This window comes from Mauremys mutica, chromosome 1, assembly GCF_020497125.1.
Source record: "Mauremys mutica isolate MM-2020 ecotype Southern chromosome 1, ASM2049712v1, whole genome shotgun sequence".
NCBI lineage: Eukaryota > Metazoa > Chordata > Testudines > Geoemydidae > Mauremys > Mauremys mutica.
In genome coordinates, this window is record NC_059072.1 from 120,977,702 (window position 1) to 120,998,646 (window position 20,945).

Sequence of the window (20,945 nt, forward strand, 5' to 3'; positions counted from 1 at the left end):
CAAAAATAAAACCCTCTGAAGAGAAAACATTTTTAAAAGGGCTCACGCACCATCATTTGGGAATGCTGAGCCTTGAAAGTAATGCAAAGAGATGGAGTTTGTTTTCCTTTTCTTCTGCAAAACTACAATGAAGTGATAATGACCTCAGAAGTATATATGTGTGTGTTTATTCTATCTTTGGCCCATTTGATGTGGTTTTGGCCTAAGGAAAAGCTAAAGGCTAAATGTATTTTAAGTGAGCTAAAACCAAGATAAACACACGTCCCTGAGGTCATTATTTCCATTAGATGGCAGCTTGCATAAAATATCAAAAAGTATTGTAAAAACAGTGTAAACTTTTTCAAAATTATTCTTTTGTAGGTCAGCACTCCTTTTGAGAGGGTACACTGTTTCTGAGCAATTGTTTCTCCCATTGTGTAAGCTGCTTCTTCAGGAACAGAGAAACCAGCATTTATTTGGATAGCAGAGTCTTTGTAAATCCCATTCAGAGCAACATAGAATGCAAACAAACTGTATGAACAGTAATCACATACACTGTATGCATGCCACTCGTGTATGCAAAAATATCAGCTAGCTCACTGCAAAGACAAAGAATTTATCCCCTCTACAAGGCTTATAGCTGAAACCCTTTTCAAACATGATTAAGGATGCAGACGTTAAGCACAAAGGTTTATTTTCACATTCAGTATGGTTACAAATTCAGCACTTATGGTAGAACCCTGCCAGGAGAGTAATCTATAGCACAGTTTTTGCTAGGACAGTTTGTGGGTGGGGAGAACCACACTGGACATGGAAATTGGAATCTAGAACAGTTGTCAAGCACACTTCCTCCTCCTACTGGTGGACTGGTGTCTCAGACAACTTTTGCCTTATGTTAGCAGAACTTCAGAGCAGTAGCCCAGCTTTGCTGTAACTCTCACTGTCCTTTTTTAAACTCTGGGCTCTATTTTGTCTGTACTTACTCAGCTCCTTTTCCCCCCTCAGTCTTCTGCGCTGATCATAACATAATAGAGAGGAAAGAGAATTTATCTTTGTTTTGCCAAAAAGCCTCAGTTCAGTCCAATGCTCAATTAAAACATTATAAGCTTTGTCAAACATTCACAGTTCACCACAGCTGAACCATCTAGGAGGTTATTATAGGACTTCTGTTTCATGACCACTCAGAGGGGAAAGAATGAAATGCAGCAAGTTATAGACCAGCAAGAGAATCTGGAGGGTGGAAAATTCATGAGATTTACACAAGCATCTCACAGGATTTCAGTATGGCCAAGTTCACACCCAAACCCTGATTTAAATCTGAGCCAGATTTAGATCTGATCCCTCCCGCCTCAGCCCAGTTAGAACTGCCATAGAACTTACTAAGCACATGCACGCCACAATGTTTCTTTACATAGTAGTATCATTGAATTCTTGCTTCAGGCAAACCAGAAACATTGTTCTTTGCCTCAGTAACTTTTTTTAATAGTAGATCTGAGTGGATTATGGAAAGACATTCCACCACAGAGCAGGAAAATTTGTATAAAAATAAGTGTTATAGAATCATAGATTATTAGGGTTGGAAGGGACCTCAGGAGATCATCTAGTTCAACCCCCTGCTCAAAGCAGGACCAATCCCCAAATCCCTAAATGCCCCCCTCAAGGATTGAACTCACAACCCTGGGTTTAGTAGGCCAATGCTCATGTCAGTAATGGCAAGCAATTTTCAAAAGCCTGGATTTTTTTTAAAGCTCCTGAACAATACAATGGTTCAAAAACATTGGAAAGTAGTTCATCCATTATGGGTAAGACATCTTAGTGGAGCCTCCTCTTCCTTTGTCTCACCAGTCCTTCTCCAGTTCAGGATAATTAAAGAGAAGAAATTTCAAAGATTTGAAGGCCTTGTATCTCTTTTCAAATATAACCCAATTCCACCACTTTAAACCTTGCAATAATTTATCTCTTCTCTACCTTGAATTAGATGGGTGCCTAGCATAAGACATCAGGATTCATCTGTGTAATTTCTGCAGCTCTATGCTTCTTCATACTGTTATTCTATTAGAGAATATGAGAGCATTGATATGGGTGAAATACTGGTTTTGACCCTTGCGGAAATGTTGGAAGGAAGATGGCTTTTGATGGGGTGACAAATATTGCCAAGATGATAGAGAAACACATATAGAAAATGTCATCTTTATCTTTTCAGGAGAGATTTTTTTCAGTCATTCTGTGGTACAATTTGCTGAACTCATTAGCCTTTGTAAAATCAATGTTCACACTGAACTGCTAATTTTCCTTGATCTGTATTAGTACAACTGAAACCCTTTAAGAATAGGTAGGATTGGGTAATACTGAAAATGCCCTTTTCCACACATGGCTAGTCATTGCAAGTACAACGCAGCTTCCTCCTCCCCCATGAAGTTACTGATGGTCAGTGAAAGTATTGACACATAGCAAAAATAATACAATGAAAGGTGCATGAAGCTACAGTGAAGTGGTGATGCATGGCTTAGTAAATATCTCCCCTCCAAATTCTAGAAGATGCCTCTCCAGGTGCAGCTGCCATATTATAAACCATGCCCTCATTGTTACAGCTGGACCAAAAATATTGGCAAATAGTAAATTGCCAAAAATGCATTTTGGGGTCACTGAAACTATTCACAAATTTGGGTTGAATTCTGTGAATAGTGTTGGCCAACCACTAACCCCTCCCGCACCTCCCAAAAACCCAACTTGAAATAAAACTTTCAGAAATGTCAGAACAATTTGTTTCAACATTTCATTTCAAATCAACATTTCTGAAATGACATCTCGTTTTCAATCGACAATCAAAACGTTTTGTTTGACCAAAACAAAATTTTGTTGTTTTCTCATTTTAGTGAGAAAACCCAAAATATTCAGTTTCAGTTTGACACAAACTGACTTTTTTTTCTTCCCAGTTTGGCCATTGACTTTAAAAAAAAAATCAAATTATTCATGCAGTTTTGCTCATTGTCACCGCTACAGACTAGTTTTCTGTGGGTTTTGTGGGCTCTGTTAGAAAGTTTTACTCCTGTTAGTACAATGATTCTCAAACTGGGGTCACTGCTTGTGTTGGGAAAGCCCCTAGCGGGCCGGGCCGGTTTGTTTACCTGCCCCGTCCGCAGGTCCAGCCGATCGCGGCTCCCACTGGCTGCAGTTCACTGCTCCAGGCCACTGGGAGCTGCTGGAAGTGGTGAGGACCAAGGGACTTACTGGCCGCCGCTTCCAGCAGCCCCCATTGGCCTGCAGCAGTGAACCGCGGCCAGTGGGAGCCACGATTGGCCGGGGCAGGTAAACAAACCAGCCTGGCCTGCCAGGGGCTTTCCCTACACAAGCGGAGACTCCAGTTTGAGAAACACTGTGTTAGTAAATGGAACCATCCAGCAGATACTTGCCAGTAGTAATGGCAATGACTGATACAGGTATTATACTTATTAACTGGAAGTGAAAAAGAATGGGAAGGGCAGGAGACTGAGGAAGAAAAGAGAAGAGATAACATAACTTGGGACACAGAGAAGGGGTAGATAACAGAGAATAGGACAAACAGGAAAGAGACAAAGAATGTGAAATAAATGAGATTTGGTCTCTCAGTTATACTATTGTGACACCATTGACTTCAGTGGAGTTACTGCCAATTTACATCAAACCTACTGTTTTCAAGACAACAAAGAGGAGAGATACAGAGAAGGGAGAGAATAATAGAAAGCAAAGAGCAGTTTGAATGGAAAAGCCAAAAGAAAACTGCCTGGAGATGGTTTGCAAAGTGGCCAAATGCTACCAGCCAGCACAAGCTGTTGGGTTCCTCTTCTTGTGCCCTGCTCCAATGGTTTATTTAAACAGAAGCAGTTTTATTCACCAGCATCCCCCTAAAAAAAACCACCTCATCTTGTTGGCGTTCCCAAAAATCATATGGGCAGCTCTGCACGCAAAAATATTGCAAATATTTGTGTAAGCATTGACTGCAGGTTTAGCCAATGTAGCAAGTCACGATTCATAATATTGTGTGGACACACTGTGCCATTCGGTACAAAAATGCATTAGTAAATCTAGCTTTTATTAACAGTTTTACATTTGTAATCTGCTCGCTTCTGCAGTGTTTTGGTTGCTAGGTTTCCGGACTCCTCCCCACTATATTTGGAAATTATACTGAAAAGAAAAGAAGGAAGGAGTGATAGCCTTATAACTTCTCTCACACCTTCCATAGCTAGACCCCTAAGTATAGCAATAACAAAGACAGACTTTTACTCCTCAGCAAATCATTCTCATGTTTTGTATTTTGAGTGGGAACAGTATCTTTATTTTTATTAGTACTTGTCTAATTTCTTAGTTTCCTTTTACAACCTAATCTTTATGGTATTTTCCTCAGACTTTTTGCAGGGAAAGTATACAATTGTATTGATTTAAATTGCAAGAAAAAGAAAAAAAAAGAAAGAAAACTTCTTTGAATAAGAGGTCCATTACACTTATCTAACATTACATTTCCTGTATTGAATTTGCATACTGCATCAATAGTTTTCAGAAGACTTCCAAGAAATAACAAAGAAAAGAACAAGAACAGTCTATGCCAAGAACATCCCTAAAGAAAAAAAACCTGCCATTCTTCTCAAGCACTAAGAAAACAGTGTTTTACCGCTCAGTGCTCACGATATCCTCCCTCATTAGAGAAATATCTGCAAGCTGTAAAGTATCTGCCCTGGCAAAGGATTCATGAATCACAACAATTACCTGCTTCTTTTGGATATTGAATCTGCTAATTACCCACCAAAATTTGGATTGGACATCTGCTACCTGACTTATTTTAGTATCCACCACAGAATGCTTTTTGGCAAAGGTTTTCTGTTTTTCCCCCTCACACACACACACACCCATAGGAAAATGGGAAATGAGTTGGTAGCCATCAGTAAACATTAAGTAAAACTTGAAAACCATTGGCCTAAGGTGTCTGATCCCTGGATGAACTATAAATGTTCTCGATCCTTTGGGCCAAAGTGAGTATGGATGCAGGGGGAAGAAAAGCAGATGAGACAAAGAGAGTAAGAGGAGAGGTGGGGAAATAGGCAATTAGGGATTCTACTGGGCTGAAAAATAAATAACCAGTAGCCCCTGATGTAATATGCAGTATAGTTTGGCAAGTATTAGGGATGAATCACAACATCTGGCATCCTAGGTGTTACTATTTATCTAAACTACCAATAGCATCTGTGTAAGCAAGTCTTGCCAGTATCATCGTCTAATGTAATCTTTTATGTTAGAAAATAAACATATGTTAGACAAGATTTTGGTACCAGACCCCATTTTTGACACAATTCAGTCCATGCTTCTTCCACAGAGAGAAAACTCAGCCCTGGTGTAAGCAAGAGGGATTCCCATTGAAATGATAAGGAGTTCTGCCCACTTACACCAAGGCTGAATTTGCCCCAGATAGCTAGGATATCTGCAATGTATGAATGAGAGAGACAGCTACATAAATTAAATACACACAAAATCAGCACGTCTGTGGTAGATCTGGGAATAGAACCCTGGAGTCCTAATTCCTAGTCTGCTGCTCTAAACCCTAGACCAGGGGTCGGCAACCTTTCAGAAGTGGTGTGCTGAATCTTCATTTGTTCACTCTAATTTAAGGTTTCGCGTGCCAGTCATACATTTTAACATTTTTAGAAGGTCTCTTTCTATAAGTCTATAATATATAACTAAACTATTGTTGTATGTAAAGTAAATAAGATTTTTAAAATGTTTAAGACGCTTCATTTAAAATTAAATTAAAATGCAGAGCCCCCCCAGACTGGTGGCCAGGACCCAGGCACTGAGAGTGCCACTGAAAATCAGCTCACGTGCCACCTTCGGCACCCGTGCCATAGGTTGCCTACCCCTGCCCTAGACAATACTCCCTTTATGGCATTCTGATTGGATGTGCCATATTTAAATTTCATTTATATTCTTTCCCTAAACTTTAGCTCTAAAGCAGAAAAAGAGTAAGGGAAAAATATGAAGAAAATAACATTCTCTAAAACAAAGACCATGGATATTGTAAAAGTATTTTTCACATTTAAGAGGACGGACTGCATGACCTAATCCATTTTTTATATCTGAAGCTTCTATGATATTATAAAATGTAGAACAACAAACTTTAACATAACATGGGTAATTTACCCTGGCACATGAATTAGGCCCATGATGCCATTTGTCTAACATTACACAAGGTCAAGACAAAACAGAGAAAGTATCACCATGATGCAGATGTTCTGCTTTTGTGTTTCATTGATGAACTCTTACGTTTACACTGAAGGAGGATTCAAAACTAAGCTTTCAGCCTCAGAGATCTCAAGCTGAAATTTTGTGAATGCAACCATTCATGGATGCTTTATTATCCAGAAAGAAAATGATAGGCCATTATAAAGTCCTGGAAAGATTTAATTACTTTGATGGCCACCCATGAGGCTAACAAAATAGTGAATAGCCATTCAGTTATGAAAGGACATCAACAAAAATGATAAAAGGTTGAGAAAACCTGACCTATGAAGAAAGGTTAAAAAAACTGGGCATGTTTAGTCTTGAGAACAGAAGACTGAGGGTGGGGGGCGGAAAACAGTCTGTTAGGGCTGTTATGAAGAGGACCGTGATCAATTGTTCTCCATGTCCACTGAAGGTACGACAAAAAGTAACGGACTTAATCTGCAGCAAAGGAGATTTAGGTTAGATATTAGGAAAAACTTTCCAACTCCAATGGTAGTTTAGCTTTGGAATAGGCTTCCAAGGGAGGTTATGAAGTCCCCATCTCTGGAAACTCTTAGAAACAAATTGGACAAACACCTGTTAGGGATGGTCTAAGTTTATGTGGTCCTGCCACAGTGCAGGGGGCTGGACTTGATGACTTCTCAAGATCCTTCTAATCCTATGTTTCTATGATACTATAAACCAATGAAGCATCATCTTCCTGAGAATATCTCTGAAACATGTAAGAAGTCCCATTCATCCCAGGGGGAGGCTAAATCTGAAACCTAATTATGAACATTCAAATGCCAATATTGTTAACTATTTCCAGCTGTGACTGGCATTGCAGAAATGATTAGCTGATGTGTTGATCCAAGATGCAGAGCTGTATATTGTGGCAAGGACAGTGGGACAGCCAGATCCTGTCAAGTCATACTGGGGAAGAGAACTAGGGACCAGATCCTCAATGGGCGTGAGATGCCTAATACCTAAGCCCCTTCATTTTCAGCTTAAACCAATTTTTACCAAAAAAAAAAAAAAAGGCCTAGGTTTTACAAAAAGTAACCTTTTTTTTCTGATTTTCACCCTACTTTTGTATCATTCAAATATATAAAAAATAACCTGTTTTATTAGGAAAATACAATACATTGTCTGAGATATATGTATTATGATAATAAATTAGTATGTATATATGCAAAGCTGCCAGTTGAAGTAAGGCTATGTATTAGTCTAGAAGATACATACAATAAACAAACTCTGAAGTGCATACGCATCTGAACATACTGATGAATCTCACGCCCACCATGTACACATTTCAAGCTGTTAGCCGATAACGGTTTAAAGATTTGACACACTAAAATGGGAAGAAAACAAAAATCAGTATCAGAATACGATTCAGAACACAAGGAAGTATTTGAAAGTTTAAAAAAAAACAGGAGAAAAGGATGAAGTTGAGTGTATGCTCTGCAAATGATGTGGCCCAATTATGAAATGTAAATATGTATAGGCTAACAGTTCTAAGTCTACAACAGTAAACTGTATATTCAAATAAAAAGTTTTATTTGGGGACTAGAGATATATTGTTTTCTTAAACTCAGAGGTGGCATTGTGTTTTGACTTCTGTTTTAGTTCTGCAGCAAACCACATTGAACTCCCTACTGAATACTTTCCCCCCGTCCTTCTGTCCACCAAAATAAACCCCGATATTTACCCGGAAAAATTATTAATAGTTTTTTCCACCTGTTTTTGTTGTTTTGTAGTAAAAACACCAATAAATTCCCAGGAAAAAATAAATAAAAATAAAAAATGAAGGACCCTACAAATACCTTTGATCTCAGCCAAAGAGTTTAAGCCCCCCTCAAATAATGCCAAGTAACCCTTGAGCTAAAACAAAAGGGGAAGGAAGAGAGCAGATACATCCCTTCCCCATTTCTTATAGCATCTGCTGGATGCTCCAAACCCAAACTGCTTTCCTTCCTGGGTAACATAAATCTCAAACGTCTTGTATACAGTCTTAAGCATTCCCCATGACAACTTCTAAAATGCAGCTATACATTAACAGCACAGAATTCTCTGACATATTGAAAATGTAGGGGAAGCATAAAATCAATTGCATTTTATAGTAGCATAAACTACTAGGATTATTGTACTGATTGTATAGTTCATTTACACATTTTTAATTCATTAAAAGTGACTGAACTAGAATTTACTTGAAGCTGCCACAGAATTCCCATTTTACTACAGAATTCAACAGAATGCCACAGAAAGTGGATGGCCTTGATGCAAAAATTAGATTCAGCCTCCGCACAGTACATAAGACCTTAACCCTGGGTATTGTGCAAAGTGCATACCAAGATAAAACAATAAAATGGATTCCTCTCCATTTTCACACATGTCAATAAGAAGTAATTCCATTGAAGTCAATGGAGATGAACTGGTCTGAAAGGGCAATCAGACCCAGGGAATGTAAATTAAATCTGTATTAGCTTTGAAATGTAACAGCCCGTGATAGGCAAACATGTAAAGGATGAAGGTGTGTTTTTGTCAAGGATGTAAGCCACAAGTTTAGATGTTTATCGGAAGTTCATCCAAATTATACAACTTTCTTCTGCTTCTTGGTGGACCTTGTTTTTTTAGGTAAAGACACTGTAACTGGTAGGTATGAAAAGGTGGATGATCTTCAGACTAACCATTTCCTATTCCCAATTTTGTCATAATATTGGACTCACTTTCTCTCTACAGTTACCCCATCTATAAAAGTCTGTTTTTCTTAGGACTTTTTAGAGGAATGGGGATTCATAATGCAAAGATATCATTTACCAGCGGTCCCTGTCCCACCAAATCAGCTCCAAGCATCCAACCCTAATACCTGACCCCCATTTTACACACACACACACACACACACACACACACACACACACACACACTTTACCCACAGTGGGCCCAAGCATCTTCAGGATTCTGTTGGGGAATAAAAAGCTAAAATGCTCTTTAATCCTGCACAAGTGAGGCACAGGATTTGACACACCCCACGCTCCCAACACTCTCATTATAAGAGAGTTAAAAATGAGCCAACCTCAGAAATCTTAACTCGGGTACCAAATCTGCCACCCTTACTCCCATGGAGCTTTGCCCCAGTGGCCAACCCTGATCATAGTCTTTGCACTTACTTGAGAACTAATAGGACAGGGTGGCGTTAGGGCTACGGTTCCACCATCTTTTCAACACCTGCCAAAAGAGGAGGGCACCTGCTGCATCCTCTTAAAAGCAGCAAAGCAACCATGTTTCCCTGTCAGCTGAGGATCTCTAGCAAGAATTGTCTCTCTCTTCAGACATGGTGCTTTCTGGAGCTCCTACTAGGACAGAAGCAAGATCCTAAAGGCACCTTAATATTTGTGAGACACTTTGAGATCCTCATTAGAAAAGCTCTATAAATAGGGGCTAAATATTAATTATTTTTATTATTAAAGCTAATGGATTAAATTCCCTGCTCATGTACATGGGCACGGATCCATTGACTTCAATAGAGTTTCATCCACTTACACCCACAAAAATTAGGGCCTAATCAATCTACCAGCATTTACCCACTCTTAGTTTATAAGGACAATAAGATATCTATCCTACCCACCCTGCAGAATACTAGATGGCTCTCACACATGAACACCTCTTGACTTACACTATATATAAGTTTTTCAAAATAAAATGAACTATTTTTTGCTATGAGAAAGCCTAGGAAAAACTTTGCTCTGAACCCTTTTTTTAATCCTAAACTTAAAAAAATAAAAAATAAAAAAATAAAAAGACAATTGTCTGAGAACTAATCTCCGCAGAGTGATCAGATGAATCAAAATAACTCGAGTCAAACATTTATCCTTCATTAACAAAAACATAAAAGAAAAGATTATGAAAAATTAGCCCTAACCTGCTGCTAAACTTTAACTGTCACCTCAGAAGCCTACCACATTCCTTTTAATCTACCTAATGACTGGTTCGGAATTCCAGTCCTGAATTTGGAGGTTAGTTGTATTTTATACAATTAATAAGAGAGAATTAATAGAGTGAATTACAAACCAGTGACTAAAAGGAATGGGAGCTTTTAATAAAACCTTGCAAAATAAAGCGGTCAGGTGAATGCATAACCACATTTCTCTGAAGAAAGTGTTAGGTAGTGCTCAGAACTGGGGATCAACACTCAGGGCTTTTGTTTGTAGATCTACCAGAGACTCACTATGGGGGTCTTAAACAAGCTGTACACAGGCAAATTTTCAAAAGCAGACACTGATCGTGAATGTCCAACTTGAGACATCCTTCTCAAATTGGGCACCCAAACATCGTGGCATTCAAAATCAGTGGTCACTTTGAACCTGTTGGCCTGAATACAATCAACATATCCATCTATCAATGGGTACAATACTACATACTTCCCCCGCAGGATTGCTGGGAGGTTTAACTAATTAATATACTTTTAAGTGCTTGGAGATCCTTCAGTGAAAGGTACTGTAGAGATACAAAAAAGTCTTTTTATATTTATGGTTTTCATTAGTCCTGAAGGTTCCCCGCCCCCAGTGAATTGAAACCCTAAAACCGTATGAAGCACATTGCTCCACCAGACTTCCTCAGCTATTCAGTCTAGCACGTTTCCATGCAAAGCACTTGACTGATGGAAAGACTAATATTTTCCCAAAATAATATGGTTTAGTAGTTATAATGTAACCACAAAATGAAATGGGGTTAGATGGCAAGCCCAGGACAATATATTTCTCCCATTGCCACAAAGATCCTGTAGTCTCTCACCTCCACTAAGGGCTCCATTTTTCCTCTCATATATGTGGCCCCAATTCACCAAGGTACTTACGCACAGCCTAACTCTAAGTGCATGACCTTGTGGAATCAGAGATGACATTCAGCTCCTGCTGAGATAAAACAGCAAGAGAAGCTAATGTATTTTGGAGTTACCCATGCAGAAGCATCATGGCACAGACCAGAACAATACTAGTTCATCTCTACGTGACACTGGTGAGGCCACTCCTAAAATAATCAACTCAGTTGTGGTTGCCCTGATACCAGAAAGATGTCACAAAACTGGAGAGATTCAATTAAGCAGGAGAAATTAAGGAGAAGCAGGAGAAAAGGCATGAGGACTAAAGATAGGGAGGGATACGATAACCATGTACATGTATTTGAAGGGTGTAAACACCAGTAAGGAAGAGGAATCGTTTAGTGTTCCTAGGGGATGAAGTAGAACTAATGGGATAAAAATAAGCAGAGGAAAATTTAGGATGAACAGAAGGAAATATTTCTTAATGGTGAGGTACGCCAGACTGTGGAAAAGGCTCCCTAGGGAAGCCTCAATTGCTTGAGTAAGTTAAAACTAGACAAGACAAAACACTTGAGAATATACTGTAAGGAACAGTCACACACTGCTGTTACCCAACAGGCATTTTACACCTCTAACCTGTATGATTCCACTGACATTAATTGCCATTAGGGTGCGAATCAAAAATACAACTCCTAAATGTTCCCAGAGGCATCATTACATCCAGTTCTCTACTTACTGCTTTTTAACAAGTCATTTTGTGCCCTGGGGAGAGTAACAATAAATTGAGACACCTCAATGTAGTGATCAGTTCCTGCCAATTGGTGCCAAATTAATGAATATTCTTGGAGTAATTTAATAGTGGTGTTGTTATATGTTAATAGCAATAATACTTAGGCATTTGTAGAAGCAGTTTCACCTGAGATGCTCAAAGTGCTTTCCAAACCTTAGCTAATTTCTAGATGGAGAAATCTAGGGCTGGAATAAGGATGGTCACCTAGGAAAAAACCTGGGATGGGATGGGCATTGTCCTATGACTACAGGGGTGTTAACAGGCCACTTCACCTTGAATGTTCCCTTAGAATATGAGCTAACTACTTATGCTAAACTATCTATCTGTTTGATCTTGCATTTGGCTGTGACACTCTAAGGGTACATTTATACTTACCGCGCGGGTCGACGCGGCGAGTTCGACTTCTCGGAGTTCGAACTATCGCGTCTGATCTAGACGCGATAGTTCGAACTCCGGAAGCGCCGCGGTCGACTCCGGTACTCCACCGCGGCAGGAGGAGTTGGCGGAGTCGACCTTGGAGCCGCGGAGTTCGCTTCCGTGGCGTCTGGACGGGTAAGTCATTCGAACTAGGGTAGTTCGAATTCAGCTACGTTATTCACGTAGCTGAATTCGCGTACCCTAGTTCGACCCCGGGGCTGTGTGTAGACCAGGGCTTAGGATATGTCTACACTACGGGATTATTCTGATTTTACAGAAACCGGTTTTTTAAAACAGATTGTATAAAGTCGAGTGCACGCAGCCACACTAAGCACATTAATTCGGCGGTATGCATCCATGTACCGAGGCTAGCGTCGATTTCCGGAGCGTTGCACTGTGGGTAGTTATCCTGTAGCTATCCCATAGTTCCCGCAGTCTCCCCCGCCCATTGGAATTCTGGGTTGCGATCCCAATGCATGATGGGGCAAAAACAGTGTCACGGGTGATTCTGGGTAAATGTCGTCACTCAATCTTTCCTCCGTGAAAGCAACGGCAGACAATCATTTCACGCCCTTTTTCACCTGGATTGCCCTGGCAGACGCCATAGCATGACAACCATGGAGCCTGTTTTGCCTTTTGTCACTGTCACCGTATGTGTACTGGATGCTGCTGACAGAGGCAGTACTGCAGTGCTACACAGCAGCATTCATTTGCCTTTGCAAGGTAGCAGAGACAGTTACCATCCCTATTGCACTGTCCGCCATTGTAAATTGGCGATAAGATGATGGTTATCAGTCATTTTGCACCGTTTGCATTTGGAAATTGGCGATGACGGTTATCAATCCTTTTGTACCGTCTGCTGCTGTCATGGGTGCTCCTGGCTGGCCTCGCTGAGGTCGGCCAGGGGTGCATGGACAAAAATGGGAATGACTCCCGGGTCATTCCCTTCTTTATGTTTTGTCTAAAAATAGAGTCAGTCCTGCCTAGAATATGGGGCAAGTGTACTAGAGAACCAGAGAGCACAGCCGCTCCGTGTCAGAGCCCCAGAGATCCTGCAGAATTGATGAGCTGCATGCCATTCTAGGGGGTGCCCCTGCAACAACCCCACCCGTTGCTTCCCTCCTCCCCCAACCCTCCTGGGCTACCGTGGCAGTGTCCCCCCATTTGTGTGATGAAGTAATAAAGAATGCAGGAATAAGAAACACTGACTTTTAATGAGATAAAATGAGGGGGAGGCAGCCTCCAGCTGCTATGATAGTCCAGGCAGGACATTAAAGAGTGGGGGGAGAGGAGCGCAGCCTCCCACTGCTATGATAGTCCAGGGAGTACAGAATCTTTTCTTTAGACATGAAAGGGGGGTCGGGGGGCTGATGGAGCTCAGCCTCCAGCTGCTATGATGAGGACGGTTACCCATCCTTTTGTACCATCTGCCAGGAATGACTAGGAGTCATTCCCATTTTTGTCCAGGCGCCCCCGGCCGACCTCACCGAGGCCAGTCAGGAGCACTCACGGGATGATGAGGACAGTTTTCCACCATTTTGTACCGTCTGCCATCAGGAAAGGAAGGGGAGGGGATGCTGCTGTTCAGCGCCGCAGCACCGCGTCTACCAGCAGCATGCAGTAGACATACAGTGACATTGAAAAAAGGCGAGAAATGATTTTTTTTCCCTTTTCTTTCACGGGGGGCAGGGGAATTGACGAGATATACCCTGAACCACCCCGGACAATGTTTTTGACCCTTCAGGCATTGGGAGCTCAGCCAAGAATTCAAATGCTTTTCGGAGACTGTGGGGACAGTGGGATAGCTGGAGTCCTCAGTCCCCCCTCCCTTCCTCCCTCCCTCCCTGATCATCCATTTGATTCTTTGGCTTTCCATTACGCTTGTCATGCATCACTGTGCTGAGTCCCTGCTGTGGCCTCTGTCTATTATAGCCTGGAGATTTTTTTCAAATGCTTTGTCATTTCGGCTTCTGTAACGGAGCTCTGATAGAACAGATTTGTCTCCCCATACAGTGATCAGATCCAGTATCTCCCGTATGGTCCAGGCTGGAGCTCATTTTGGATTTGGGACTGCATCGCCACCCGTGCTGATCAGAGTTCCATGCTGGGCAAACAGGAAATGAAATTCAAAAGTTCGCGGGGCTTTTCCTGTTGACCTGGCCAGTGCATCTGAGTTCAGATTGCTTTCCAGAGCGGTCACACTGGTGCACTGTGGGATACTGTCCGGAGGCCAATACCGTCGAATTGCAGCCACACTAACCCTAATCCGACATAGCAATACCGATTTCAGCGCTACTCCCCTCATCAGGGAGGAGTACAGAAATCGGTTTAAAGAGCCCTTTACATCGATATAAAGGGCTTCATTGTGTGGACGGGTGCAGGGTTAATTCGGTTTAACACTGCTAAATTCGGTTTAAACGTGTAGTGTAGACCAGGCCTTAGACTATGTCAGGGGGTTGGACTAGATGACCTCCTGAGGTCCCTTCCAACCCTGAGATTCTATGATTCTATGAAATTTATGTCACACAGGGGTGTGAATATTCCAAGCCCTGAGAGACATAAATTATGCCAGCATAAGGGATAGTGTGCACAGCACTATGTCAGCAGGAGAGTTTCTGCTGCTGACGTAGGTACCGCTGCTTGTTGGGGGTGGTTTAATTATGTCGAGAGGAGACCTCTCTCCCGTCAGCATAGAGCAGCTATACGAGAGATCTTACAGCGGCAGAGCTTCATCGGTACAGCTGTGCCACTGTAAGCTCTCTAGTGTAGACATGGCCTTAGTACCTTTCCCAGACCTGAAGAAGAGCTCTGTGTAGCTTGAAAGCATCTCTCTCTCACCAACTGAAGTTGGTCCAATAAAAGATATTACCTCACCCTCCTTGTTGCTCTAGTATCCAGGCAGCGACATGGCTACAAAATACAACGTTATCAATATAATTTTAATCACTTTTCTTTCTAGGGCCAATATGCTCAGGGGACTGTAGAACATCTTTAAAAACTTAATACAATAATATAAAACACTGTGATAAAAGTAGAGGACTCTCATTTTACAGATGCAAAACCAGAGAGGCTAAATGACTTGCCTGGGGAAGAACCAGGATATCCTGACTTCTGAAGTCGGTAGAAGAGCAGGGAATTGAACACAGGTCTTCCACAGCCTAGGCTAGCACTGGACCATCATTTCTCTCCCTCACCAGCATACATATAAAATGCATCTACTGACTTTTTCCAATCTCTGGCATCATTATAAAAATCTTTACATTCTTTTAAGTCTACGGACAGGCAAAACAGTGTGGATCAGACCCTCCTCGCCCACCAAAGATGCTAAACCTGTCTTCTATATTTAGAGATAAACTCAAACGACATGAAATGTACAGAAACTCTATTTACAGTGTCACCGGTGAATGAAGTTTTTTTAATCCACATAACAGGGGAAATACACAGTTCCCTACAACTGCCACTTCATGGTTTCTCTGGCGTGTTCTTCTTACCTGGCCCATTCAGCTCTTGACACTTCAACTGTCACTCTCAAGAAGGTTGCCCAATTGTACTAGAAAATCTGTGTGGACGGTTGTCCACATTACAGAGCTGCACTGAGACCACTAAATTCACTTCACTTTGGCTAGGTACAAGTCCTCAGAAAATAAGTAGAAAATGTAGCCATCTGACGGGCTAGATTTGAACCAGCAACATAAAATTAAAAGGCTGTGTAGTCCAGTACCAAGCCCTGAGCCACCCATTTGCCTGACTTTAAGTATATTTGTAAAAGCTTTTCCTCATTTTTTCTTTAAAGGAATCCTTCGATGCTCTGTCTCAGCCAGCCATACCATACAGGAGCCCCTGAATTGAAAGTAGACTCTTTGACCTTTTATTCTCAGTCCAGGGAATGAGGCATGCCAGGCAGCAATACACTCTGCCCCTGGGCAGTACTCTAAGTAAGTTACTTGGACAGCATCCCTTGCCAGCTGATTCACAGAGTGGAATCTGCATAAGCTCTTGAAAGGAGATGCTCATTAGTATTCCTAGCCAGAGGCAACATGCTACAACTCAGCAAGAGGAAGGGTCAGGGGAAGGGGAGGAAAAAAAGGCAAAGAATTGAAGGCCTCATAGAACAAGTCAATACCCCAGGACAAGTGGACCCTTTGTTAATGGAAGAAGAACAGGCCATTCTCCACTTGGAAGAACTGTTCAGATAGAATGAAAACAAGGAGATATTCTCTGTTCTATTTTTATCAATAACCCAAGAGTATCAGACGGGGATGGCCCCTTCCCCTAGGAAACTTGCACAATTTAATGGTGCCAAACAAAGAGTACAGGGAATTCCAAGGAAGATCAACCCTCCTGCTGCAGATGATGTAATGGTGAAAACTCTCCATTCAGCTCTAAACATTGCAGGGATATATTCTCGTTCTAATCCATGCTCTTTTCCTCTGCCCTTCCCCCCTTCTCCAATCCCCTGTACCATCCTTCCCTTTGGCGATGGAAATTTCCATCCTCTTTACAGCAAGTGAAGGCTTTTTTTGCTAACACTGGGAGCTGCATGAAGACTACAGTGATGCATATGCTTTTGTCTGAGAGCATGCATCACCTGCCATTCCCCTCCTCAACTTCTTGTAAAAGAAAAAAAAAAAGATGGTGAGGGAGGTGGTTATGTTATAGTTATTCATTTTCTTTTGATCTAAATGATATATCACTTTTCCTATTAGGATTTAATTTGCTTTAGCATGAAGGGATCAGCAAGTGAGTTCTGTTTTAATTAGACAGGTACTAAACAGTTTGATAGTAATTTGAATACTGACAAACTAGAGTGTTCACTGGTCCATGAACAAAAATGATATTACAGTGTTCAACCTCCTTGAAGGGAAAAAAAACCTTTAAATATTTTACATACAGAAAAGAAACAGAAAGGCAAGATGTGCTGAATGGTCAGATGAAATGTGGGAGCCATTACACAGAGATTAAACCTGGTGAGGTTAAACTTTGTAACCACCAGTTTGTATTGACATCTGCCCGCGAGTATCTGCTGAATTTAGAGGGGATGAAGTTAAAATTAAAGAAGAGGCTGTGATTTTATTAATGTCCAGGGAGTATCCCCTCCATTTTCATGACCAGGATTTTGGAGCAACCAATATAGACACCAACTCCCAAGAGAAATCTACTCCAAGTGTCATAAAACCCTGTGTGTGCTGAAACTGGAAACTATGGGAGTGTTTAGTTAAGTCTGATGGAACTAACTGGTTCCTTAGACTAGTACTCAGACTTAATGTGTTCATTCAAAACTTCCATATTAGTTTTCTCTTCCTCGATCTTTCTAATTTTTACTCCTGACCTCAAGTATCAGAAAGTGGGTTCCCTCTCAGACTTCTTTGTCCTCGCTAGGGTTTGTATTAACTGAGCATTTTTCAATTCCTTCAAGATTGCTACTTATGAATTTTTGCTGAGTTGTGTGGAAGTCATCATCATCTTCCTCTGCCTCCTTTTCACACCTCCCATATGTCTTCATCCTCCTCCCTGCCATCCTATAGGCAAATCATGCTTCAGATGAGGTCATTTGGCCCAGCATGAAAAGGAATGTCTCCTTTGCAGTTTCTCTGCTGTTGTAAGCCAGCCAAGAAAATGGTCATGAGCAATGTATTACAATCCTCTCTCTCTCACATACATCCCTACCTCTCTTCAAGGCAAAAAATGTCATATCCAGCTTCTGAATACCCTGACTATGGCAGTCTACACAGTGTTGAACCCAGGTGTGTTCACCATACAATGCCCCCACCACTTTGTCATTGGGTTGACCCAAGAGAGACTCTCCATAATTCAGTATATTCCTTTCATCAGAAGTTATCTTTGCTTCCATCATTTGTGTCTGGATAGACATTTTTTCATATCTCTCTGGCACTGAGACAGGTAATGTTGCATCTGTAACAACAGGAGATGAGGGAATAAACAAAGCAAAACAAAAATACAAATGTTATGTTAGAAGTGCCTCACCAGTGGCAGTGGACTTGGTGAGTTGTCCCTCTAAATATGTGCCCATCAAAGCCATCTGTCTAATAGCCTGTATCATAGCAAAGCATTGTCTAATCTCAAGGTGCAGAGATTTCCTTTTACATCATCCTAAACAAATGACACATATGCTAGTTATAAGGGTAAGAACAGGCATTTCAAAGAAGCCTAAGGGACTTGAATTTCAATGGAATATGAGTGTCTAACTCCCTTAAACTCCTTTGAAAATCCCAAGCTAAATATTTAAGTAGGAACTTGGTTGAAGAAAGCAGTTGTGAACATTGAGAGGCTGTGGGGGTCTAGTGAATACAGCAAGGAACAGAAGTTAATATTGGATTCTGTTCCTGGCTCTATGCCTTAATCACAGTGTGACCCTGTGCTTCAGGTTAGCCATAGATAAACCAGATGCATAATCCTTATTGCACAGAGGTATAGTGACGCTTATTTTAACTTCAATTTGTAAAGTGTTGGGAAGCCCCTAGATGAAAAGCACTACAAACACAAATTACTGGTGACTGTGGGTCTGTCTCTCTCTATCCCCTACTCCATAATATGTACAAGATTTTCATTTCCTCACCTCCCTCCCCCCACACCAGCTTCCCATGAAAATGCCTTTTCTTTTGGTAATTTACTGTTTTCCACTTGTTTGAGCTCTTGGATATTTCACTGAAACTTCACCCAATCACCCCACCCTTCTGGCCTAAGCAGAACTCTAATGCAATCTTGAATCCAATGGGAGACGATATAGTCACATACGAAAAAATAAATAAATAGACTACTACAGATTCAGTTCCCCATTGCTTCATGCAGTTTGGTAACTTCATCCAAATAGAAATTACAGGGGGGCTTGCTGTTGCTGCTACAACTCCTTCTGCTGTTATGACTAGAGACACTGGAGTTCTGTATAGAAAAAACAGCTCCTAAAAAACAACAGGGTTTCATGCTGGTTGTTATAATAAGAGTATGGCACATAGACACGCTGGTAAGAGAGAGACTGGTATTTATTACCTGGCCTCAATCATTTGACATGGATCAGGGTTACAATACACATGACAGGGTCAGTTTCCATCAACACTACTGGCCCCTGAGTAGGAAAACATTCTTATCCAGGAAGTGCACTTAAGTACATGCTTAACTTTAAGTACATGCTTAAATCCTGCCGAAGTTAAGGAAATATAGTAGCAGCGAGGACCATGGGGTAGCACTTGAGTTTGCATTTTGCCCATTATAGCTTATACATTTCAGATTGTATTCTTCTTCACCCCCAACTCCATCTTCCTGGACCTTCCCTTCAAACCTTCTTCAATCTCCCCCTCCTTTCCTCCTGATCTCTCAGGAATGTTCATGCAATCGAAGAAAGATCACAGCCATCCATGACCTCAATTTCCTGTATCAGAGGGGTAGCTGTGTTAGTCTGGATCTGTAAAAAGCAACAGAGAGTCCCGTGGCACTTTTAAGACTAACAGACGTATTGGAGCATGAGCTTTCTTGGGTGAATACCCACTTCGTCAGACGCATGTGTCTGACAAAGTGGGTATTCACCCACGAAAGCTTATGCTCCAATATATCTGTTAATCTTAAAGGTGCCACGGGACTCTCTGTCTCAATTTCCTGCTCCTTCTATCTTGTTCTCACGGAAACCAAGGTCTCCCCTTCTGACACTGCCTCTTCATTATCTCTCTCCTACAGCAGCCTCCCATTTCTCTTACATTCCTTCCCTCTGTATTACACTAAAAAGACCATGATGGGGGCATTGGGGATCTTGTTTCCTGATCCTGATGCTTTCAGTCCCATGTGACAACTCTCCCCTCCCCATCCATATAGGTATCATCCATCATCCTCTTGATTTCATCCCATCCACCTTCATCTCAGACTTTGACACACAGTTCTTCCCCTGCCACCTTCATTCTTGGTACTTAAATTTCCATGTTGATATCTGCCCACTTGCTCACTTCTTGACACTTCAACCTCATCTCCTCTTTTGACCTTGAGTGCTGGATCCCACTCATCAAAACTGCTAGTCACCCAGTCTGTGCTGAGCTAAGCACTGCTTCCTCTCTGATCTCTCAGTCATTGGTCCTATTCTATTAGGGGGAGGGATAGCTCAGTGGTTTGAGCATTGGCCTGCTAAACCCAGAGTTATGAGTTCAATCCTTGAGGGGGCCATTTAGGGATCTGGGGCAAAAATCTGTCTGGGAATTGGTCCTGCCCTGAGCAGGGGGTTGGACTAGATGATCTCCTGCAGTCCCTTCTAACCCTGATATTCTATGATTGACTATCTCCAACCTCTCCTTTTCCCATTAAATTCAAGCTTCTTGTCCTCACTTTTAAGCCCTTTCACAACCTGCCTGCCATCCCATCCCTTCCAGCTTGCCAATATTGCCAGCTTCACCATCTGTCCTTCCCACCACAATCAACCTTTTGTATCAAACGCCCTCCCCAAAACTAATCCATAAGGCCACTTCCATCTCCTCCCTCAAATCCCTCAACAAGAGTTACTTCTACCACGACGGCTGGCAGGAAATTGCCAAATGACAATGGCTAGATGGATGGTCAGTGAGGATTGCTGATACCTCTAATTTACAACACAACAGCTTTAAGAGACTTAGAACCATCAAGCTGGATATGATGCTGTTACCCTAATATTCCTGCTACAGTAAACATTGTTTATTCCACCCACTTGTAAAATCCTGTCTTAAACTGGGTGGTAGG